The 25,606-nt window shown below is 44.3% G+C and overlaps 2 long non-coding RNA genes across 3 annotated transcripts in view; one reads left to right on the plus strand and one right to left on the minus strand.

Moving 5' to 3' along the window:
• LOC149875269 (uncharacterized) overlaps positions 1-25,606 on the minus strand; it is a 228,116-nt gene that overhangs the window by 71,285 nt on the left and 131,225 nt on the right. The window lies entirely within an intron of this gene.
• Positions 22,075-25,606, plus strand: part of LOC149875270 (uncharacterized) — a 48,704-nt gene continuing 45,172 nt past the window's right edge. For both annotated transcript variants that reach the window (XR_016440015.1, XR_016440014.1), the window contains exon 1: positions 22,075-22,151. This is a non-coding gene — a long non-coding RNA (uncharacterized LOC149875270). The remainder of the gene's footprint in view (positions 22,152-25,606) is intronic.

The raw sequence follows: 25,606 nt of genomic DNA on the forward strand, positions 1-25,606 counted from the left end.
AAAAATCAACTGGGTCCTTTTGCTTTGTATATTACAGTAATTCTAATTAAACAGAAAACTTTTTGTGTCACTATACAGATCTTTGATGGCACTTGCTTCAAACCATGAAAACATTTTTCTGAGAAAAATAATTGTTTAGCTGACTTTAATAGAACATGAAAAGCAATTACCTTACACTTTAGCTAATCTCTCAGTTGACAGTTTAAAATGCAGCCATATATTGACTTTTATTGCTATTAGTCTTTTATGAATTAGGTTACAAATTACCTGCCAAACCAGTTCTATTGTATAGAAATTTATGAAACAGTTTTTGCCAGTATATGCTAAATATCTTCTTGCATGTTTGTGTGTTATTTTCTTTTCAGTCTTTATAAACAAACCCAGTAAGATAACCTTGAAAAATAGCTTTGAGGTTTAAGCTAGATCAGGCATTGAAAATCAAATCACTTTCTAGGGTTTCCAAAACTGTCCTATTTTTCTAGACTCAATCTTTCTCTTTTTTTTAAACTTATAAATACATTACAACATTGTCAGCTTCAAGCATTTAAAAATCATGTGTGAATTCCTCACATAATTGGCTTTAAAATATATTTTTGTTTTAAATAATTGCAGCATTTTTTCTATTTGTCCTCTGGTTCTGGAAATCTTAATATTCCCATTTTCATTATTTTTCTATATCCCTAAAGATTAGAAACTTTTTTAAAGCTGTATGTAAAATGATTCCAGGGTGCAAATGAAGAAAAAGGCAAGATGGTAGACCTGGATGTACAATGCACTGGTGAAATTGGCCTTTATGTCAGTATAAAAAGGAGCTAACACATAACAAAACATGGTTACCCCCACACAAATTACTTGAATCCAATTACTCCTCACCACCCTTGCCCCAAAAAGAAAAGAGGAGTAAAAATGATTCTGGTGTTAGTCAGACTGGGCTGCATGCCATGTGTCCATAGCTTAACTTGGGGGAGCCATTTGCTCCAGTCATGGTATTCTCTGTAAATAACTACCTAGGGCAGAGGTAGACAAAATATTGCTCTGGGCAGCAGGCAGCATAGGGAAGTGATGGCAGACATGGGAACACATGCCAAGCACCCCATGCCTAGCCAGGCAAGGCAGAAGCTGCAGCCAGTCAGCTCCTGCCCCAGCGCCTCCAGCTTCAGCTCCCGGCCAACTTCCACTCACTCAGATACCTGCAGGTGGCTGCCCCTTGCACCAGGTGGGCAGAGGGGGTGCAAGGTGGCTGGGAGCTGGAGCTGGAGCCCCATGTGCTGGGGCAAAAGCCAGCTGGCTGCAGCTTCCCCCCACCACCACTACTTGGCAGGGTGTATGGTGCCTGGCATGTGTCCCCAAGGCTTCCCTGCAGTGCAGCAGGGACAGGAGGTGGCAGGGAACAGAGCAGCACCTGGGTGACTGGAGCCACACCAGAAGCAGCCCCATTGTGTGGGCTGGCCTGTGTGGCCAGGAGCATGGTGTAGGATGCCCCAAGTGGGAGCAGACAGGGCTCAGCCCCATGAGAAGTGTTGGGGGTCATGAGCCAGATGCAGGGGGGTGTAGACCACACCTGTACCTCACAGCCCAGCTGAGTTGTGCTGCATGCATCCAACATAAGCCTTTGTAACAATTTACCCATTGCAGTCCTTCATTTACAAAAATGTTTTATTTAAATCTCCCACTATCCCACTACCACTTCTTCAAATCTATCAGGAGCAATAGCTCTTACTGGTTAATATAAAGAGGCCTCCTCCAACTTCTGGCCTCCTAACAAGCAAAAGGCAGTAAAGATATGCACCTTTATACCAAGCAAGTCATCAACACCTGTTCTGAGCAATGTGAGATATTGTGATTTAAATGCTTTAAATGCTGTCAGGAGGATTCCACCATGCACAGAATGGCACAGTGTAGTTGTAGCCATACAGAGAAGGAACGGACAGGTCTTCCAGTCCCACCAGTTTCCCACCATTGCTAGTGCCTGGGGAGCTGCAACTGTGGGAGGTTTTTAAGACAAATGGTAGAATGGACACCCCCCAATTGGCACAGGAGTACTAGGTGAATGAAAGTTTAACCTGAAGAAGAGCTAGCTGGAGTGTGTTAAGTGGAGAATGCAGTAATGGCTGCAGGGCAGTAAACAGATGATCAAGCTTGGCATTTACATAGAGCTTTCTGAAGCACTGTAAAACACTGGAGTTTTTCTGAGTATGAGTCATGACAACAATAATATTTACCTAACAGCATCTAGCTCACAGGACTACATGCTGAGAAAGGTAAGAAGTAGCATCACAGTGTCACAGATTTTATTTAGTATATCCTTAGCCAAGGCAGGACTCACCAGCTGAGCTCAGATGAGACAGTTTCCACAGCTTCCTTGGGTTGGCTGCTGCCCTTGCTTTCTTGATAAGGCCTGGGCCACGGTGACTGGGAGCTGAAGAACAGGACTGATTCTCACAGAAACATCTTGTAGCTCTGTTGTTCCTGTATAGATTGGTTTTTGCCTGATCTCAAACCCTCTCTGTTTTGCCCTGAACACATAGGAAGTTTGTTCATGTGATGATGTCATGATGTACATGTGACAAAAGTGACATTTTGTGTGGCATAATGGCATCACACATTACACGTGTGCCAGTTTCGGGGGGTTTAGATGAGTTTGTATCATTGCAGCTATTAGGCAGCTCATCCCCTGGCCACAAGAGAGGTGGGCAGGCTCAGCAGAAAAACAGGATTGGGCCCCTTCCACTTCAGTCTTCAGCAGGCACCTGCTGAAGGCAGAAGTGGCGAGTGCCCTGATTTTTTTTTTTTCTGATGGATACTGCCCACAGCTGGGGAGCAAGCTGATGGCAGACTGAGTGGCCTCTGAGCTACGGGGGGCCTCAGTCCTTCCCTCCACAGCAGCAACACCTCCCAGGGCTGCCCAGATGGACTGCTAGTAGACCAGGGGTTGCCCCAGCTTGGGGACAGCACCCAGCCCGATACAACTCTTCCCTGGGTGCATTGCCACCATAGGGGGAAGGGCCGGGGACCCCATAACTCAGGGGCCACTCAGCCCACTGGCAGCTTGCCCTCCAGCCACAGGCAGGCTCCAAAGGGAAAAAAAAACAAAACAATTGGTCCCCTTGCTGTAACATGGTAGAAAAATAAAGCCCCTAAATTGAAACGGTTGGTTTCAATTAAAAACCCTTTGTTTCAGTTTAGGGGCATAGACCCCCATCACATGTACAAGCACCCAAGGGGTAACAACTGAGCAGAATCTGAGAGACCTCTGCAGGGCCGGAGAAGAACATAATGTCACTTGGCTCAACCACCTTCTTGCAATGGATCCTGAGGAGATCCATGAGGCATCACTGAAACTAGGCTGAGAAACTGTGTGCATGGAGAAATAAAAACTAGCTCACTGAATGGCAAAAGCCCCCCTAGAACACTAATCAGGTGTTATTTGGCTGATGAGTAAGTGGAACAAATGTTTGAACCTATCCTATTAATCCCTTAGATAATTTTCAATATCTTAAATCTGTCAAGACAAAATCTTTTCCTTTGCCATTGAAAATGTCCCCGAGTTCCTCAGGCAAATGCCTTAGAGAGCAAATCTGTCTGCTCAATATTGCACCCTCATGGGCACTTATATCTTTTCTGAGGTGTGATGTTCAGAATTGTTTATAGTACTCAAGGTGCAGTCTAACTACTTTATATACAATAATACTATCTTCCTTGATTTATATTGTATTTCTCTGACAATTCCATTTGCCTTCTTCAATACACAAGCACAGGGGGTTGAAGGCCATGGGGAATATCTCTATAATAACTCCCAAATTTATTTTGAACTCCTAGTAATATGCTGTCGTGCCTTTCTATTTGTTACTTGATTGAATTATTTGTGCCAAAATCTGTAAATACCATGGCAGCTGCACTCTGCTGGGACAATGCAGATCACAAAGCTCAGGACAGAGTACCAGAGAGCTGGAGAATTCAGCTATGGGACAGATTTCCAGGGGAGATCAGGCAAATCAAGTGTGATCTGATCATCAGAAGAAAAATGCTGCAGAACCTTCCTCTCAAAAGGCATTTGCAGCACAAGGATACTATATATTTTGCATACCACACGCCCCAAAATAAAATATGCACCTTATTTCTGGAGAGGCAAAATAAAGAAAAATGTATTTTCCAAAGATATGGTGGCATATAGCAGGTACAGAGCCTAATGTTCAGCTCACTCATCCCCACTTTTCTGGTTAACCGAAAATGGAAATCTTAGCCATGGGTGGATCTATGCTTTTGAAAAGAGCTGAACTATCTCCAGGGCTGTGAAAAAGAAGAAGAGAAACCAGGAGCAGGTAACAGACAGCAAAATTTCCTGAAGACATTTTAGCTTAATTAGACCCTAAAAAAGATGAGGTGACCACTTATACCTATGGAGTGAAGAACAATTACCCATTAAAGCAAGTGACTCCCTCAGCTGCCTGAATACAGCCTGCAGAGAACCCCACTGCTACTCAAAGCTGATAAGCAGGCAAGGTTCTTTGGGTGAATATGGTATCTTTTATTAGACCAACTTAAATAGCTGGAAAACAATTATTAAGCAAGCTTTCAGGTTCAAAAACCCTTCATCAGGCTAAGGAAGTTGCAGCAGTTGGTGTGTGCTCCTCTGGGATGGAATGAAAAGTAAAGAAGCCAGAGGCTGGTTTGGTGTGCATACAAGACAGGCAGTCAGTTAAAATGTAGATTGAGGAGTCAATGGGTGAAAGACAGGCTCGGGGGGCGGGGGGGCGGTGGCAGGGAGAGAGAAGGGGGATGAATATTGGAGAGATACCTGAGGAGTCAGATGTCAGGCAGGTTATAATGTGTCATAAATCCAATGTCTATATTTAGTCCATGATTTTTAGTATCCAGGAGGCTGATGAAGTGCAGTTCATAAGTTCGCTGGACCTGGTCCTCGCCACAAGCAATGCCAAGTGCTTGACCACCTGGGCGATAGCGATAATTGCCTACTGGATTTCACCATCCAGCACAGGGTGTCAAGGGCCTACAGCAAGGCAGTAGCCCTTGACTTCAGGAGGGCCAACTTCAATGAGTTGAGATTGGTAGGAGAGGCATTGCAGTCCCAGAGAGTAGGGGAACTAGGTGTCCAAGACGAGTGGTTGTTCCTTAAGGAAACGATCCTCCGAGCCCAAGGGGTGACAGTCCCAATGCAAGTCAAAGGGAGCAAGAGTGCTCAAAGGCCCCCTTGTCTCACCAAAGGCATTCAGGAACATCTGAAAGCCCAAAAGGGGGTGTACATCCAGTCGAAGCGGGGGTGCTATTACCAAAGAGGATTATATCTCCATAGCAAGAGTCTGTAGGGAGGCTGTTAGGAAGGCTAGGGCGGAGATGGAACTAGGGATAGCAACAAGGATCAAGGACAACAAAAAGTCCTTTTTTAAATACAGAGGGAGTAAAAATAAGGAGGCACCAGGCAACATGGGGCTCCTGCAGCATACACCTGGCAATCTGACGGTTGCACCAGAAGAAAAAGCAGACCTTTTTAACAAATTCTTTGCCTCCATTTTTCTGAGCGGGGACCGGGACTTCTCTCCCACTGGAATTCAGGACGGACTCAGAAGTGACTCCACCAGGCCTAGGGTAAGGGAGGACCAAGTTAGGAAACTTCCAGAGGGGCTGGACATGTTCAAATCAGCAGGTCCAGATGCTCTCCAGCCTAGGGTGTTGGGGAAATTGGCAGGGGTCATCGCAGGGCCCCTGGCATGGCTTTACGAGCACTCGTTGTGCTCTGACCAGGTGCCAGAAGCCTGGAAGAAGGCCAATGTTGTCCCCATCTTCAAAAAAGGGAGGGAGGACCCAGGCAACTATAGGCCCATTAGTCTTACTTCAATCCTGTGGAAGCTAATGGAGAAAATTATCCAAGAGCATATCTGTGAAGGACCAGCAGGGGGATGATGCTCAGGGGCAACCAGCATGGGTTCATTAGGGGCAGGTCCTGTCAAACCAATCTGATTGCCTTCTTCAATCAGGTCACAAAATCACTGGATGCAGGTTTCATGGTGGATGTCATCCTTTTGGTCTTCAGGAAGGCCTTTGACATTGTCTCCCAGGGACAGGATACAACTGGACCTGGACAGGTTACAGGGGTGGGCAAATCTGAATAGGATGGGATTCAATACTGACAAGTGCAGAGTACTGCACTTGGGCAGGAAGAACCAGCAGCATACCTATAGGCTAGGGAACTCCCTTCTTGAAAACACAGTGGCAGAAAGAGATCTTGGAGTCATTATCGATTCCAAAATGAACATGGGCCACCACTGTGAGCACACAATCAGCAAGGCTAACCGCACCTTGTCATGTATCCACAGATGCATCATGAGCAGGTCCAAGGAGGTGATCCTCCCCCTCTATGCAACACTGGTAAGGCCACAGCTGGAATACTGTGTCCACTTCTGGATGCCACACTTCAGGAGGGATGTGGACAGCATCAAGAGGGTCTAGAAGAAGGCAACTCATGATTAGGGGGCAGCAGGGCAGGCCCTACAAGGAGAGGCTAAGGGGCCTGGACCTATTCAGCCTCCACAAGAGAAGGCTGAGAGGGGATCTAGTGGCAGGGTATAAACTTACCAGGGGGACCAGAGGTGAATGGGTGGGACCCTGTTCCCCCAAGCACCTCCCAGAGTAACAAGGAATAACGGCCACAAGCTGATAGAGAGTTCAGGCTACACATCAGGAGGCGCTACTTCACTGTTAGGGCAGCCAGGATCTGGAACCAGCTTCCAAGGGAAGTGGTGCTGGCTCCTACGTTAGGGTTCTTTAAGAGGAGGCTTGATTACTCCCTAGCTGGGGTCATATGAGCTTAACTTAAGCCCAGTATGCATTCCTGCCATGGCAGGGGGTCGGACTTGATGATCTTCTCAGGTCCCTTCCGACCCTATATCTACGAATCTATTATAGAATCTTGCAAATATTGCTACTGCACATTCCCCACCATGTGCTAAAACCATTGTCTAAGAATGCCATAGAATCTTACAACTCATGTACCAATGCAGTTATTGTGCACAGGGAAGTCACTTCTTTAGGACATGCCAGTATGGCAGAAATAGATGTAGCAGCCCCAGCAGTGGGCATCCTGTGGGAAGGTGATGTTAAGGCACTAATAGGATGTTCAGGTGTGAGTCAGATCAGGAAAGCCTGATTCCCACTACACCTAATTGTGATCTGAATGCTCTGATGGTCTGATGGAACAACACAGCTTCAGTGAAGCAGGGGCAGGTATGTCATGGACAGCCCACTGGCACTTGTCTTCACCTAAGTGCAACACCCCCAAACACACACTGGGTTGTGTATTGGTGTGTGTGTGTGTGGGTGTGTGTGTGTGTGTGTTTTGATATGGGCAAGATGGCCCCTGTTGTTCTGGCCATATGTTCAAGACATGGCAAGCTGGAGCCTGTATCTGGACAAAGTATGTAAAACCCTTTGCCCTCATTGAGCAGAGGAAGCAGGGGTTTCTCAGGGCAGATTGGTGGGGAGAAAGATTAAAATGTGGCCCTCCCTGACTGGACAAGGCTTGGGTAATGTCACACCAGGTATATAAGAACAACTCACTAAGGCTCTCTCGCCTTTTCTATTGGGGATGCTGAGAGTTACACAGCTACACTGGGAGCCAGAAAACATGCTCCACTTTGATGGATAGGCAAGCAAACACTATTTGAAGGGAAAGCCTCAGGTTGAGGGAGAGAACATCTGTTTTGGAGTTTGAGACTCCTGTTTCTTCCCTCCTTTTCTTTTTTTCTTAAGTAGGTTAATGCCATGGGGGTATTAATCCCTCAGCAAACTGCCCAGGAATGGTTCCTGGCGGTTACTAGTTAAACCAGCCTTAAGTGGGATTAACACCATGGGGATGTTAATCACTGGAGCAAATTTCTCAGGAGTGGGTCCTGGCAGTTACTGGCTACAGGGGCCTGGCCCCCTCTGTTTCGTAATTGTATCGTCTCAGCATGGGTCATAGCTGAGACCAGATGTCCAGGTCACAGCCATAGGCCTGGGCTTATTTTTTTCCTGTTTCTACAGCTATGGTGTTTCAGCCTAGTTGCATGGTTGAACCCTAGCTATATATTCAGGCCTCAGTACAGTATAGGTCTGGCTTGCTTTTGCTGCCCAGTTCAGGCCCATTGAGGTAGGCCTGACCTCTCACTTGAAATTTTCTTTTTGCATTTTTTGCCCAGCAGGGCTGGGATTGGGACTAGGACTGTAGGGTTGTGGCATGTTGTCTGGAGCCACAGTTAACCCCTCAAGGCAACTACATGGAAGTGGGGATCGCCCTACAGCATTATAGAGAGCAACAAGAGGCCGTGAGCAACACAGAAGGGGCCACACTCTCTACCAGTTTCCTGTGCCCCAGTGAACCTAAGGAGCAACTCAAAGGCTCTCCAGTGAAGCCTCTCCCTCCAGTCCAGTGCTGAAGGGCAGGTATAAGGGTGCAAGCCCCTAGAACTGGCTTTTGGGTAAATCTCAAGTCCCATACTCTCTTTGGGTGAAGACTCCCCATGAGGGTGAAATATATGAACTATGCCTTGTAGTTGGTAGTTTTAAATTGTATTTAGTGTTTCCTTTGTTTTCTTTGCCTTTGTTTCTGTAATACATTTATTTTTTGTGTTTACACTACTTGCAAGGAGGGGGGAGTTATGCAAGACACCCTAGTAATTTATTTAGTGTTTCCCAAGTTGTCTGGGTGGGAGCTTGCACCAAGGTAAAGTATATTTAAACCCCAAAGGTGAACCCAACCCTTGTTGCTGCTGAGCAGTGCCCAGCAAAAGGATTACATAAATATACTCCACTAGGATGGAGGTGGCATCCCACATCAGTTAGGCTTTCTGCTTCTAGGGTGGTCTGTATCTGCCAAACAGAGTGTGGATAGGGCTCCAGTCTGATCCAGTCCAGCCTCTTCTGGAGAGTGCATTTAAGGTCACTCCCCAGGATGAAAAAGGTCATTGTCACTGGTTTCAGTAAGAGGTCAGCAGCATCCTGAAAAAGTGCAGCCTTTCCCATCCATCACTAGGTGCATAGGTGTTAATTAGGCTGAACCAGAGTGCTACTCCAAAGTGGTTCAGATCATAACCAAGTGACTGGGGACAAATACCTGGGCAAATGCTGAATTCAGCCTTATTTCCTTTAAAAACAAGTCTGTAACTTCCACAAGGGAGCTGGTGCTATGGCTGAGAGGCCCTACTCCTCCAGGTAGCATGCCAGAATCTGTCTGGTTGGCCCCATCTACAAGCGTCTTCCAACACAATGTAGTCTGTTTCTGGTTCAGGAACTCAAAGAGAGCTTTCCACTTTCCAGGGCGCCTGCATCCATTTGCCTTGAGCAAGCAAAAAGCAAAGGTCAGCATTGTGAAGATTTGAGAATAAGGCTGAAATAGCAAAGAGAAAAAGGGAAGAAGGAAGAAAAGCATGTAATCTCTTTCATGAAGAATATACCCAGAAAGTCACCTCTAGCAATTGTAGGGCTTATTCCTTGATGACAAGCTGCACGGTTGAGACTCTCTGTCAGCTCTGGCTTCCAGGTCAAGGAATTTAACAATTGTCTTTGTTAGGTTATTTATCCTAAAAACAATGGGCATTTTTACACATACAAGTGCTGCAGTGCTGGGTGCTCTGAAAAGTACCCAGCACTGTATCACTTGCGGTTGTACATGTGGTGAAATGCACATCAGGATGCAGAAAATGGCAGCAATCTGCTTTTGAACTAAAACACATAGAAGGTGTTTTAGTTCAAAAGCAAGCCACTGCCAATTTCTGTGCACTAACATGCATTTTGCCACTTACACAACTGCAAGTGATGCAGCACTGTGCACATCAGTTTGCATGCAGAGCAGACTCGATTAATTGAGTCTTCTCTGACATAACAGATCTCCGGTGCATCCGGGCACAAAAATGTATGTATATAAACGCCCAAGAGGTCTCATTGCCACCTCAGTATATAGCTGCCTTGCTAAACTTCAAGCCAAGACTGGAAAAAAACTTTGTCAGGAAACCTTTTGGTTCTGTGGTTTTCAAATTTATTTTCCTTGGTCTCATCCAAGAAATTAATGATGTTCTCAAAGGAGTTAGCTCACTTGAATGCCTCCCCAGAGGAAGCCCCCAAGAGCTGGTGGGCATCTACAATAGTTGGTAATCTCCCACAGAGTGATGGCAACTTTTTTCCTCAAGGGTAGGCTCTTGGATATATCAGAGCTTTCTTACTCCAGGGGCTCCCCCTCTGTCCTCAGTCTGTCTTTGAGGGGGTTGGGATGGGACTCTAGAAGGAAGAGGGTGTTGATACTCCATCCTGATCAGTCCTCGGTGGGATTGTTAGGGCCATCCTTTTGGTTGCCAACATTTTTGTCAGTGGCTTCTACGCGATCTCTCAACCCCAGATCGCTTAAGTGCCCCATTTGCCTAGGCTGACTTTCAGGGGCACTTCCAGTCTTGATACTAGTCACAAAAGACTCAGCCTCCATATCACTGTTTCCATGCCCAGAGAGCTGGGTCAAAAAGACTGAGCTGGTGGTTTCCACTGCTACCTGACAGCCTGCAGGAGCAGCCAGATCAGACTGCCTCTGCCTATTGTCTGTGTTGAGGTGATGGGATCAAGTATCCCCTAGTAGGAGATTAGACTTCTCCCAACTGTGAGGGTGTGGGTGGAGGGGAGGTCATCTTTGTAGTGGAAAGACTGGGGGGGGGGGACGCTGTTGCTTAACCTTCCCTTCTCAGGTTCAATCCCCAGCAGTAGGAATTAGGAAATCCTCCAAATGGGAGGGGTGAGATAGACAAGGGTCTGGCCTCCTGGTGCCAGATACCCCATAAGGAGCAGAGATGTACCCAGGGAGCATAGGATGAGTTTGTTCTCTCCCTGCTGGAACTAGCCTTCTTTCTGGACACAGCCCAGCCAAATGGGTGAGAGTGTCTTAGTGAAAGCATGTAATCTCTTTCATGAAGAATATACCCATACTGATGCTCACCTAGCATATATTATAATATGGTCCTTAAGGATTTGACCTCATCATTCAAGATTTTAGAGACTTGCATCTTGGGAGGAGGCTGCCAAAACCTTAAGTTTGGCTTGGCAAGGCAGGGGATGGAAGAGAGGCACAGTGAAACGTAAAATAATAAAATAGACAAAAAAGAGCAGAGGTGGGGAAAACAGATGCAAAGGACAGAATTCAACTCAGGAAGGGTGCAGAGAGCTGAAAAGTACAAAGGGCTGCAGGCATACAGGAAATTAAGAGTGCTACCTTACCAAACCTAGGAGAGGTACAATGCTGCTGTGACCTCCAGACAGATAGATTTACCTTATCTGGATAACCTTAGCATTTATGAAACAAGTTTAACTCCAGTGAAATACCAGACAAGCCAATGCCCTGGCAATGGTTGATCTTGGAAAAATTTTCAAATATTTCTAGAGGATTCAGAAGCACAAGGAGCTTTGATTTTTAAGACCCTCTTTTAAAGCTTTAAAAACCCTTTCTTACCCTTCCATCTAGATAATGCTTATACTGTTTCCAGTAGTGGAGGATGTTAGCAGTAACTCCCTGATTTAAATAAAAATGGTGGAAGAATTTCCAAAAAGCCATGACAACACATCTGGATTTTACTTCCTCCTTCAGTCTACCAGAACTTGGTAGATATACCATGCTTCCAGCTATGTTTATTAAGGAGGCCATCAATCACAAGCTGGTAACTGACAGGGCATTAAGAAGTAACCAGCACAGCTTTGTTGAGGGTAGAACATGCCTGACAAACCTTGTGTCCTTCTACAACCAGGTAACTAGCCATCTGGATGAGGGATGTGAGGTTGACATGATTTACTTAGACTTCAATACAGCCTTTGCTTCTGTTTCCCATGGAATACTCTCAAACTGGAGATTGCTGGGCTGGACCAGTCTACAGTGAGGTGGATGGACAATTGGCTCAGAGGCCATTCCCAGAGAGTGGTAATTGATGGGGTGGCCTCATCCTGGAGGGCTGTCTCCGGTTGTGTCCCCCAGGGATCAGTACTTGGACCCATGCTCTTCAATATATTCATTAATGACTTGGGTGAGGGAGTGGAGAGCTCAATGATTAAGTTTGCAGATGATACCAAGCTGTGGAGAAAGCAGGCATGTTGGAGGACAAGCCAGGATCCAGGATGACCCTGACAGGCTGGAATTTTGAGTGGCATGAAATCAGATGAAGTTTAACAGGGATAAGTGCAAGGTCCTTCACCTGGGTAGGAAGAACCCTCACCACAGCTACACAATGGGAGCTGGAGTACTGTGTCCAGTTCTGGGCACCGCACTTCAAGAAGGACATGGATAAGCCTGAGAGGGTACAAAGAAGAGCAAGCCATATGGTCAAGGGCATGGAAGATAGGCCCTATGAGGAAGAGTTGAGTTGATAGCTGCTTACAAGGACATCAGAGGTGAGCACCAGGATCTAGGGGAGCAACTCTTCAGGAAGGCACCCCAAGGGAAGACGAGGACCCATGGGCATAAATTAATACAGGATAAAATCAAGCTAGATGTAAGAAAGATCTTCTTCTCTGTAAGGGTTACCAGAATCTAGAACACACTCCTGGCAGAGTGCTGCAATCACCCTCCTTGGAGGTGTTCAAGATGAGGCTAGATAGGGATCTTGTTGAGCTCATCTGAGCCCAACAACTTACTGCCCACAGTGGGGGAAAGGACTTGATCTTACAGGTCCCTTTCTGTTCTCTGTTTCTATGATTCTGTGTTGCAAAATCCACCCTTTTCCAAAACAAGTGCCAAGGAGATAGATGATGGGACATCAAGCTTCAGTCTTTAGTCTGTAGGTGGATTAAGGGCACAAACCAGTTGACACCTGCATCAAAGGTACAAGATCTAGCATGTTCAAATGAAGCTTGGGACCCTGTAAAACTGATTTATTGTTTGTATTCAAATTTTCCACCCCCCCACCCCCCACCCCCTCTACAAAAGGGGGAAAAAATCGCATCCAGAGAGAGACCAAGCCTGGAAAGTTTCAGTTCCACTGAATATACGTGAATCCTTATACAAGCCTCACTAAAGTGGTTGCTGTTCATTAATACTGTTAGGAATTTTTGTCACTGTGTACCTTGCTTAGTTGGAAAGTTCTGATAAGATGAAAACCCAAGTGATATGACTAATTCAACCTTAATTCACTGAAAAATATTCCTTACAGCAATTGATATTCTGGTTCACAAAACTAACTTCTGGGCTCTTTTCCTCTCTCAGTATTTTATAATATGTAGTTTATTTTGGAAAAAATAATGTTAGTATGAATGCAGGGAAAGACAGGCGGCAGTATTAATGGCAAGGCAAATGCTATCTAAAATGTATAGGGAAGAAAACAACATAAAGAGCTGTCAGTTACAAACACTGGGGAAATACTTCAGCACAAAAATAAAATAGGTAGAAAAATATATACTGCCAAATTTATGCCTAAAGTAACTAGCCCTGCTCTATTTTGTCACAAAAATATGCAGTGCTATATTCTAGTTTAGTTGTTATTATCGTATTTACTCACTCATAAATGAATATAGTTAGATACATAGGGCCTAATCCTGAAAGACTGCAAGGGCTAATCCATGGGTCAGGCAGATCCAGAATTTTGAAAAGAGAGTGCAGCAGTGGGACGGCAGCTGCTAGGCACATTTAAATTCCCAAACCAGGTAAGTATTGCAGCCCTGCTGTGCCATAAATAGAATGACAGGGTTTGGCTTATACCCAGGTACATACACTGTATCAAAGTAGTCTTTTATTTTCCTATTTAAAAGGTTATTTTTCTCCCTTTAGTGCTTACACATATCTAAAAATAGTTGTGATATATCCACTAATCTACTACTCTGTACTGAAAAAAATAGTTACTGTCAACCCAACAATCAATACAATGATCACAAACATTGAAAAATGATTTTGTGTTGTATAAACTACATACCACTAAACTCATAAAGGGTCAAAAAGCAAATTATGAATTGGAATACAAAGAGATGCATGTGGATGAAGGATGACCAGTGAGGTTTCCAAACAGAAATCGGATCCACTGAAGCTGAATGCATTGCTCAGGTCACTATATTGAATAAATATGCTAAAGCCTTAGAGTCAGATAACTCTTGCTTCAGTTACTGCTTTGAGAAGTTGGTAATCTGCTTAGTGGTAACAAAGGTAAACCCAAACTCAGATGCTTAAAAAATATACTTCGGTAAAACTAGAGAAATTAAAACTGGGTAGGCAACAAAATAATGTTGCTGATAATGTGGGCCTGTAATAAGGTCAGCAGGCAAATCACTCATTATTTTAATTATTCAGATGGGATTTGATATGGCATGTATACAGAAATTAATAAGGAAGGTATGAAATTAGAAAAAAACTCTGTGACTATTTTCTACAATGCCATCGTGTATAGCTGGCATAATAACAGGATATTTTTGATTTACTCACAGGAAATTCATAAAGCAGTTTTAGGCAAGTCAGGGAATTAAACAGTTGGAATCTGATCCTTTTCCAGTTTGCAGAGCTTCTGCAAAAACACTTTGCTGCCTGTAAACAATTTTTCATTAGCAACAGGTGCTCCAAGGAGTAACATGGCATTTTGCCTCATCTATATGAGAACATCAGCTCAGAATTTGATTAATCTTTTCTTAGGGCTGTATGTTCAACCTTAAAGGGACAGTTTCATAGATTCCATAGATTTCATAGACATTAGGGCTGGAAGGGACCTCGGAAAATCATCAAGTCCAGCCCCCTGCCCCAGGGGCAGGAAGTCAGCTGGGGTCATAGGATCCCAGCAAGATAAGCATCCAAATTTCTCTTGAAGGCATTCTATGTAGGTGCTTGAACCACCTCCAGTGGCAGGCTACTCCAGACTTTGGGGACTCGGACAGTAAAGAAATTCTTCCTTATGTACAGCCTAAAACGGTCTTGCAGGAGTTTATAATCATTCGACCTTGTCATCCCTTGGGGTGCTCTGGTGAACAATCGTTCCCCCAGATCCTGCTGGTCACCCCTGATAAACTTATAGGTGGCCAGCAGATCGCCCCTGAGCCTGCACTTTTCCAGGCTAAAGAGCCCCTTAGCTCTCAGCCTGTCGTCGTAAGGTCTGTTTCCCTGCCCTCTGATCATGCGTGTGGCTCTCCTCTGGACTCTCTCAAGCTTCTCCACATCCTTTTTGAATTGTGGAGCCCAAAACTGGACTGAACCTTGTTAGCTGGCAAAATCATGTGGTATTTTTCTGCCCCTGTCATTAAGGGAGTTGGCAGCTTTTGATACATTTTGGAAGGCTTGAGTGGTATGGGATGGGGAAGAAGATATCAATGATGATAAGGCTGCAAAGGATTCCAGACTGAACAACAATCCAGTGCATGATAGGGAGCTGTGGATCAGTTTGGCTTCATGCTACATTTGGGAAGCCTTGAAGCTGTTTTACCCTACACTGGTCTATAGCGGCTCTTAAAAGTCATTCCTGCTAACACGCCACTGCCTGGTCACACTGCCAAAGAGCCATCCCAGACCCATATGTCTTTTATCCTGGGAAGTACAGGAGAGAAAATACAGAACCAACTCTATATTAGAAATTCTCTAAAGAACAAAAAAAATCAGGTTCCCTGCTATTCTAGTGTTGTGAATAGTGAAACAACTTTACTGATAAAGTGAATCCACTTTGGGCCCAACAAATTTTTCTTTCTTTTTTCTCTATTTGTCTCTCCTACTTTCTTTTTTCCTAATACAGTTATCCAAGATGTCCATTGCTCCTTTTAAAATGTCATAAACATTCCATTTCATGCAACAGCATTTTGCTCTTTCAATGTTTTCATAGATTTCATAGATATTAGGGAAGGGACCTCAGTAGATCATCACGTCCAGCCCCCTGCCCAAAGGGCAGGAAGTCTACTGGGGTCATAGGATCCCAGCAAGATAAGAATCCAATTTACTTTTGAATGTAGGTGCTTGAACCACCTCCGATGGCAGGCTATTCCAGACCTTGGGAGCTCGGACAGTAAAGAAATTCTTCCTTATGTCCAGCCTGAAATGGTCTCGCAGTAGTTTATAACTGTTTGACCTAGTCATCCCTTGGGGCGCTCTGGTGAACAAACGTTCCCCCCCAGGTACTGGTGGTCACCCCTGATAAACTTATAGGTGGCCATCAGATCACACCTGAGCCTGCGCTTTTCCAGGCTAAAGAGTCCCATGGCTCTCAGCCTGTCATCGTAAGGTCTGTTTTCCTGACCTCTGATCGTGTGTGGCTCTTCTATGGACTCTCTCAAGCTCCTGCACATCCTTTTTGAATTGTGGAGCTCAAAACTGGACACAGTACTCCAGCTGTGGCCTCACCAAGGCCGAGTACAGGGGGAGAATGACGTCCCGAGATTTGCTTGAGAAGCATCTATGGATGCAAGCCAGCATTTTGGTCGCCTTACTAGCCGCAGTATCACATTGCAGGTTCATGTTCATCTTGTGGTCAACAATGACCCCCAAGTCTCTTTCCTTCATAGTGCTAGCCAGTGTAGCACTGCCAAGCCTATAAGGATGCTGCAGGTTTTTCCTCCCAAGGTGGAGAACCTCGCATTTTTCAGTGTTAAACACCATGAGGTTCTCGTCTGCCCATTTGCTGAGCCTGTCCAGGTTAGCTTGGATTGCCCTCCTGTCTTCTGGTGTGGATGCTTTGTCCCAACGTTTGGTGTCATCAGCGAACTTGGCCAGTCCGCTTATGGCTCCAATGTCCACATCATTAATGAAGATGTTGAACAATATGGGTCCAAAGACAGAGCCTTGGAGGACCCCACTGGTCACAGGGCACCATGATGATTAACTTCCATGAATTACTACCCTCTGGGTCTGACCATGGAGCCAATTTCTCAGACAACAGATCGTGGTGGACCCAAGGCCACAATTGGCCAGTTTTGCCAAGAGGTGATCATGGGATACCAGATCGAAGGCTTTTTTTGAAGTCAAGATGTATGACATCAATCTCTCCTTTGTCCAGGTGATAGGTCACCTGGTCATAGAAGGAAATGAGATTGGTCAAGCAATACCCACAACAAACCCATGCTGGCTATCCCTCAGGATGTTGGCATCGGCCAGTCCATTAAGGATGGCCTCTTTAATAAACTTTTCTAAGATCTTCCCCGGGATAGAAGTCAGGCTGATGGGCCTATAGTTTGCCAGATCCATCTTCCTCCCTGTCTTGAAGATAGGCACCACATTGGCCTTCTTCCAGTCTTTGGGCACTTCACCAGAATGCCAGGAGTTTTCAAAGATCCATGCCAGAGACTGAGCTATGATGCTTGCCAGCTCCTTGAGTACCCTGGGTGTAGATTGTCAGGGCCAGCTAACTTGAAGGTATCCAGCCTCTCATTTTGATAATAAAAATATTCATACTTACACAATTTCACAAGAGAGAAAAAGTTTGACACAAGAATGCCTGATACAGAGTGCGTACATCTATATGAGATGTGTTAATGTATCTTAGTCCTATTTACTGTGCAGTTAGGATGTGCATCTACACATGCGTGCCCTTACTACACAGTAAAAATGGCTAATTGTGACTAAATTTGATACCTGCAAGTAGAAGTATCAAATTTAGTCATGATTAGTTAATTCACAGTAATGCATGTGTAGATGTGACCTGGCACTAACTTTAGTGCCAGGTCTGCCCTGTCACTGATGGGCTGGCCTGACCTCAGCTCCAGGGCTCCTGGCTGGGACCCTCTCCTGGGCCAGGGCTGGGCTGATCGATGGCAGCCCCTAGCTCCAGGGTATAAAAGCCTGCAGCTATTTTGTGACTTGGGGCACAATGCTAAGAAGCCTGGTGGCTCCTGTGCAATCTGCACAACCACTGCAGGCCTCCTGTGCCCCCCTAGCCTGAGCACAGGATGCCTCTACCTGGCCTATTCCCTCTTCCAAGCTCCTGCTTGGGCACAGGTGAGTGTTGCAAAAGGCTGCAGCTTGCTGCACCCATTGCCCAGCCCTGATATCTCCCCAGGGATGCTGGCTAGCTGTCTTTGGCAGCAGGGGCAGCACCTCCTCTTTGCTACTGCTCACCCCCAACAGTCGTGCTCCTGTTTTTGCAGGAACTGTGGTGAAGTTCCTCTGCTGCATGGCTCCCAGTCCTTGGCCATGCACCTGTGCTGAGTGCTACAAGCAGCTAGTATCCAGGGCCAGTATCTCAGGACAGCCATGCTGAGGTTGCTGACCGCAAAACCCCGGACACCCTCCTAGGCCTGGCAGTCATATCCATGCACCCCACTGCCCAGCCCTAACCCATGGCCCCACAGGGCCCCTGGATCCCACACACTGGCCTGTAGCATGCCCCACCTGAGCCTGGGTGAAGGTTCTCCAGTGCCTCTTCCCTGCCAGAGCTCTGGCCCAGCCCCATGCTGAACCCAGCACGGGTTCATCAGTGGCAGGTCCTGTCAGACCAACCTGGTGGCCTTTTATGATCAGATCACCAGATCATTAGATGCAGGGGTAGCAGTGGATATAGTCTTCCTGGACTTCCGGAAGGCTTTCGACACTGTCTCTCACCCTGTTCTCATTAAGAAACTGGGGGGCTGTGGTGTAGACACCCACACAGTCAAATGGGTCACCAACTGGCTGGAGGACTGCACCCAGAGGGTGGTAGTGGATGGGTCCTTCTCAACCTGGAAGGATGTGAGCAGTGGGGTTCTGCAGGGCTCGGTCCTCGGGCCCGCACTCTTCAACATCTTCATCAGTGATTTGGACGAGGGGGTAAAAAGCACCCTGTTCAAATTTGCTGATGACACTAAGATGTGGGGGGACATGGGCACACTAGAAGGATGCAACAGGCTACAATCAGACTTAGACAGGTTACAAGGGTGGGCGGACGAGAATAGGATGGGTTTCAACACAGACAAGTGCAAGGTGATGCACCTCGGGAGGAACAACCGGCACCATACCTACAGGTTGGGGAACTCCCCTCTTGTCAGCACGGAGGCGGAAAAGGATCTTGGGGTCATCATTGACTCCAAGATGAACATGGGCCAGCAGTGTGGGGAGGCAGTTAGGAAGGTCAACCGCACCTTGGCATGCATCCACAGATGCATCTCGAGCAGGTCCAAAGAGGTTATCCTCCCCCTCTATGCGGCACTGGTCAGGCCGCAGTTGGAGTACTGCGTCCAGTTCTGGGCGCCACACTTCAAGAGGGATGTTGACAACATGGAGAGGGTCCAGAGGAGGGCCACTCATATAATCAGGGGACAACAGGGCAGGCCCTACGAGGAGAGGCTACGGGACCTGAACCTGTTCAGCCTGCAAAAGAGAAGGCTGAGGGGGGATCTTGTGGCCTGTTATAAACTAGTCAGGGGAATCAGCAGGCATTGGGGGAGTCACTGTTCCCCCGAGCACCGCCAGGAGTGACCAGGAATAACGGTCACAAGCTGGCAGAGGGTAGGTTTAAGTTAGGTATCTGGAGGCGCTACTTCACGGTCAGGGCGGCTAGGGTCTGGAACCAGCTTCCAAGAGAAGTGGTGCAGGCTTCTACCCTGGGGGTGTTTAAGAGGAGGTTAGATGAACATCTTACTGGGGTTGTTTGACCCCAGTATTCTTTCCTGCAATGGCAGGGAGTCAGACTAGATGATCTGCTCAGGTCCCTTCTGACCCTAGAAACTATGAAACTATGCCCCAATCTGCTGCCAGCCAACAAGGCCTGGCCCCAGAACTCTCCCCCACACCACTCACCTGAGGACCCTATGCCTCACAGGGATGCGGGGGGTGTACTGAGGTAGTCAGAAGGAGCACCATCCCAAGTGGCTGCAGCATGAGGCTGCCACCCGCTGACATCACTGCAGCCCCCGGACCCACAGGGGAATGGCCCAAGGCTGGGGTGTGGGCACCTGTACTAGTCTCTGTTCCCTAAGCCCCTTATCCTACAAGCCCCAACTCTGGGACATAAAAATACCAAAAAAGAAAGAGACATTCTAAATAGTTTTGATGTTGAACGTTTTTTTTTTTATTGTTTGTGCATGGAGAGGGAAGGGGCTGTGTTTGTTGAGGGGGGAGGAATAGGGGTGGGTGTTGTTAGGGAAATAAAGTAGTTTTTTTGCTTAGAACATGTGCATGTCCTGAAAGTGGTGCTCGGATGGACAGGGGGTGGAGGAGGTGTGTGGGTGGTGGCACAGGCAGGCTGGAGAGGGGAGTGCAACAGGTCTCCAGCACCCTGACTCCAGTGGTGGAGCCCACCCTGGCAGCTGGCAGCTCCTGGGGGCAGGAAGCATTCTCCTACCCTCCTGCAGCCCAGCTGACCAGGGGCAAATTTGTTCTCAGTCGACCATCTACACATGCCATTCTATGCAGTAATTACTTGGCAGTTAATTTGCTACTTCCATTTACAGGTAATTTGCTACTTCCATTTACAGGTAATTTGCCAAATAGAGCAAATTATTGCATAGTGGGCATGTCTACATGAGATATTTAATGAGGAGTAGCATAATAACACTGAATGGTAGCATGTCTGGCAAAAACCATGCTAATATGCTACTGGCACAGTAAGCATCACTAAAAAACCATGTGCCGGTGCTACTGCACAGTAACTGTACTTACTGCACATTTAGTTAGTACTTCATTAAGCAAGTACTAAACTAAATGTGCAGTAACAACTGTGCATTACTGAAGGTGCAGATGCACCCACTAAGGGTCAGCATGTGTAAACGGTGACACTTACTACAAAGTAATTGCTCTACTGTGTAGTAAAGCATCTCATGTAGATGTGCCCACAATACACATTATTGGTGGTTTTTGGACAATGCTTTATGCAGCAAAACCAAATCAAACAGACCAAACAAAACCCCTCCTTTTTCAAAACTCAGAAATAAGGCATATTAAATACAATAACTTGTGAGTTAAGGGAGCTTTATCCATTGTTACAGTTTTTTAGTACCTACTCAACCCATAGAAATGTTTTTTGCAAGATTGTTTTAAAGAGCAATAAAAAACAAAAAACCCACTAATACAAAAATACCGCAAATAATTTTTACATGAGCCTACTGCATACTGTCTTTAAGGAAATGCACTCTGGAATTCAACAATGTTTGAAAATTTCCTTCAGAAAAGAGGAATATAATTGGCATTTAATTAAGGCACAATCAAAGAGAATTTCATTGAATTTAATCTTGTTTATATGAAAGCTTATGAAAGGGTAACATAGGCAATCATGAATCTTCATGGGTCAGCAGGCTTGTTAAACCCATCTCCTTATAAGCCAATAGATGCATTTGGAAAAAAAAAGAGACAAAAATGAGGCAAGAAACAATATAGAATTATAGTATAATAAACAAACTAAACTAAAAGGAATAAGTAGGAATACACATAAATTTCACAATAAAATATGTCTTCTCAAATATATTCTCATTAGATAGTCACTCGAGAGAAACACTGATCCACTGAAAATGTTGGGGAATTAAACAGATTAAGAAAATGGCAGATTTGTTTTAAATTGCTGGTTTCCTTTTGTATTTGTGGATGAGAGAGGTGGAAAGGGGATTGAAATAAAGTAGAGAAGTGAAGCAGTTCATAAAAATTCTCAGGAGGCCACGAGGCAGGCTAGTCTCCATGGGCCCAGCAGCACCCTGAGTGGATGCTATTGATATTTTACAGAACAGTAATAACTGTTATTTCAGTAATAGGAAAAGGTGAAAACTTCTGCATGTGCTTTGTTCACCCTCCTCTGCTTCCATGGGCAAAGTGAAATATTGACCAGCTTTGACACCAAAAATGACTTCATGAGAGGCCAAAGTTTAAATCTCTTTTTGATCTTTCATCACAGAACATTGGGATTATAAAGCTAAATTAAATAAAAAGATAATTCTCCATTATTATACCCATTTGAAATTAAACAAGTTTCCCTGTTCTTGTATGTTAGCAAGAATTGTTTTTGGCTTTGCTCAGTTCAGATAAAGCTTATGGAGTTTTACTGAGGTAAACTGTAGGGACAAAGTGGAAAATCAAGGATTTTAATTTGAAAGCAATATAGAAAAGTTACCTAACCAAAATAAACTGATGTGAGTTAACCATTAACAAACCACTCTCTTCTTGCTTCATAGACCAGACAGGGCTCATGTCATTGTGTCAGTGCCAGAAAGAAGTGGCCGGAGATTTTCTCCATAATCCATTTCTTCCCATGAAGTTTTTAAGTTATTAGCCAACAAGGGTAAGTATTTAGTTTATTCCATACAAACTATCCTCTTTGCTGAGTTACCTTATCCTCTTACTGAAGCACTTAATCCTTCTTTCTCCTATACTCTTTCTATTGTCTTGTAACTCACATCAGTATGGGTTCCCAATGAAGTAAGTGGCAAAAATCTGAATCAGCAGAGCTTTATGTTATGTCTTATTTCAGACTGTAGATATTTGGGACTGACTTCCCATCCCCAGTGCTATGGTCGAAACATTTAGACTTTTGAAACGTTTCGACTAGTGTTGTTTTGTTTTGAGGCTGTTTTGAAGCCCTTTGTTTCATTTCGATATTACTGTTTTGACCTCAAAATGAGTCAAAACAGTGTCGAAACGAAATGGCCAGTGAAATTTCTCACAGCCCTAGTATTTAGGTCTAAGATTTCGTTGACCTATTCCAAATTTATGAAGTCATTGAAAAAATGAAATAATTCATGCACTGAACTTCTGTAGTGTTACAGATTTGAACTCGTTTCTGATCACTTTTACTGGTTTTTGTGTACTTTCTGTTCCTAGCCATAAGGTTTCAAGCAAAACAAGTGACTAAATAAAAGTAATTTTACTTAAGCGATTCTACTAAACATAGCACTCAGTCATCTTGTTTCTTTTAATAACGTCTATTTTTTTTTCAAGATAATGCCACATAAAAAGTTGGAAGACTTTTCCAAAGAAACCAGACCTCCCTATAGGCAGAAAAAATACAGAGTCTATAGTATGTGTGCCGTTCTGAGTTTTATCTTTGCTCATAAGGAGAAACATGATAACTCACTTGTGATTCTATAACTCTGAGTTATCACTGCTTTCCCAAGTCATTGAAAATGTATTTCATTAACAAGGTTTATTTGAGGTCAGAAATGGATTCGTTCTGTAATACAAATTACACTTTGGCAGGTAGAAGTTTCTCAGGTTGTATTTTAAAAAGAAGGCTCAACAGGTATTTGCAGGATAGCGTTGCACATGCAAAGGAGAATCTGAGCATGCAAAAAAAGTAATAGCCTTCGTATAAATATGTGGCAATTTCTGAAATGGCCCAACCTCTTCATGTTTTATATCTTGCCTTAAAACTTGTCCCACAATGTTAAGTATTCTGAGCTGGATTCCAGTGCAAATTAAAGTCATTCCACTGAGTCAACAATGCAGAACAGACATCAATTAATATGTGCTTAAAACTTGGCTGGAATATAGTACATATTTCATACCAACCATGAAAGAGTTTCATAAAAACTGATTTAGCCCAGCTGCAAAAAATACCTTCCCCTTACTTTAATAAGATGATGACATTTATTAGTACAAAAACTACTATTTCAAAGAAACGGTATCTGATTTCAGTGGTCTATACCCTGCTTATTATTAAATGAAAAAGGGTTATTATAATGATGTATTCTCTCTGCCAGTTATTGTGACTATAGCAACAAGGACCAAGTTCAAAGGTCAAGGGGGTTCCTCTTCAAATTAATGAACCACTCTTGATCATGCCCAGACCAGGAAACCTGGGAATTTATTTTTTTTAATAGCTTAAATGCTTCCCTTCTAGAACAGAAAATACCCAGCACCAACCCTGGATATAAACAATGAAAACAAGAGGAATATAGCATAAATTTTGGAAAGCACAATGAATATAAATCAATAATGCTTGTATACGACTAGCAACCCCCACTAATAATAGTCCTTTGCTCAGTGCCAGATTTAGGCTTAAACTATTTAAGCTACAGTTTAGGGCCTCACAATACGAAGGACCTCTAAATAAGAAAAAAAACCTGACTCAATATCAAGTTTTATAATAATCAGTTGGTAAATAAAGGAGATAAAGGGGATATGGGAAAATGGATATTCTAAATATGGATATTTTTGTTCTCATATAACAAAAATATACATACATTGGATTATTTTTATTGTATGGGGCCTCTTAAAAGGGACATAGTTTAAAGTCTCTGCATATCATAATCAGGCACTGCCTTTGCTTTAGTTTCCCCAGTAGCCAATATATACCTGGATGGACAAATGTCCCATTTACACAGCATTTCTCCTTACTGTACCTCATTTGTCAGTGATTGCCAGTAGTGAGTGAAGTCCAGTATTCTCCGGTAAATCAATACCCTGTCCTGAGGAGTCTGCCTAAGCTAGTCCTAAGACTTGGAGCTCTCGCTCATTGTTTTACTTCTGCTTCATTATTCAACAACTCCTAAGATATCACCTCTGGCACCACAGACACCCTTATACTTATCTGCCGTCTAACAAGATTTTGAATGAACAATTCTGGGGAAAAAAGTCAAAATATACTAATTTTTCACATAGGAAAAAATCCCACATTATTTACTTTACCCTAATATTTTCTATTAGAATTGAGGGGGAGAGAGAAAAGGATATAATCTGAAAATGTTGACTGAATATTTCTAACCAAACAAATACATTAACATTTCAAACAAAATAAAATCTATTCATTGTTTTTAGAAAATACTACCAAAAATAATCGTAACTTGACCACTATTATCACTAAGAACTGAACTGTAGAGCTGCAAAAATTAAAAGGCAGGCCTATCTTCTGACAGTTATTAGGGGCAGGGGGGATAATTCATTAAAGGGAGACAAAGATTGGATGTACCAAGTTTTGTGTCACAAACAACAGCTGCGTTGACTCTGGGGTTCGGTTTACAGGGGAGCTCAAGGGGGTCTGAACCCCCCCCCCCAAGAGATGAGAGCCCCCCTATAAAATTTGAAAATCATAACTTGGGTGGGTCTCCAATTCTATTAAGTCATTCTCATGGGCAGCCCCATTTTTTTGCAGACCCGCCCTGGGAGTCAAAGTGTAATTCGAACCCTGGTTGACTCCCATGGGAGACGCAGTTAGAATATCTTAGGACAGGCAAATATCTCTTGGCTGCCACAAAAGAGCTTGTACTAATATTTTATATTTATCACTTAATTGGGTGCTCCCTTCTGAAGCATTTCATATATTGCTGAGCTCTCCATTATACCAGGCTCAATAAAAAATAGTTTTACAAATGAAGTACAGCACCAGTTCCAAAAGAAATAGCATACAATTATCATCAATTTAGAAAAATATTTCTTCAGTTCTTTGGCATTATCACATATATTGCCTGTCAGCCTAGTATTTGGGCCAGATGTATTGTGCAGTTCTAAACAAAGGAACAAACAGAAGCCCTGCCAAATCCATATCGCAGTTCCAAGGCCATAAATTCAATGAGCCTTTTACGTAAATTCTCTTGTCTTGGGGTCAGTGTATGACATGTACCACTGTCTACAAGAAGCTGGGATAAGACCCTTACACTCTATTGTCTAGGTCTCTTCTGAAGAATCTCATTACTAACCCAAAGAGCTCTGTTAATGGAGTTTAAAGTGACAGAATCTTTTATAGTGCAATAAAACGTTTTAAGATGTACTTCAGGGGCTTCTAATTCTCTCAGCAACACA

The sequence above is a fragment of the Crocodylus siamensis genome, chromosome 1 (assembly GCF_052110815.1).
Source record: "Crocodylus siamensis isolate JL-2025a chromosome 1, ASM5211081v1, whole genome shotgun sequence".
NCBI lineage: Eukaryota > Metazoa > Chordata > Crocodylia > Crocodylidae > Crocodylus > Crocodylus siamensis.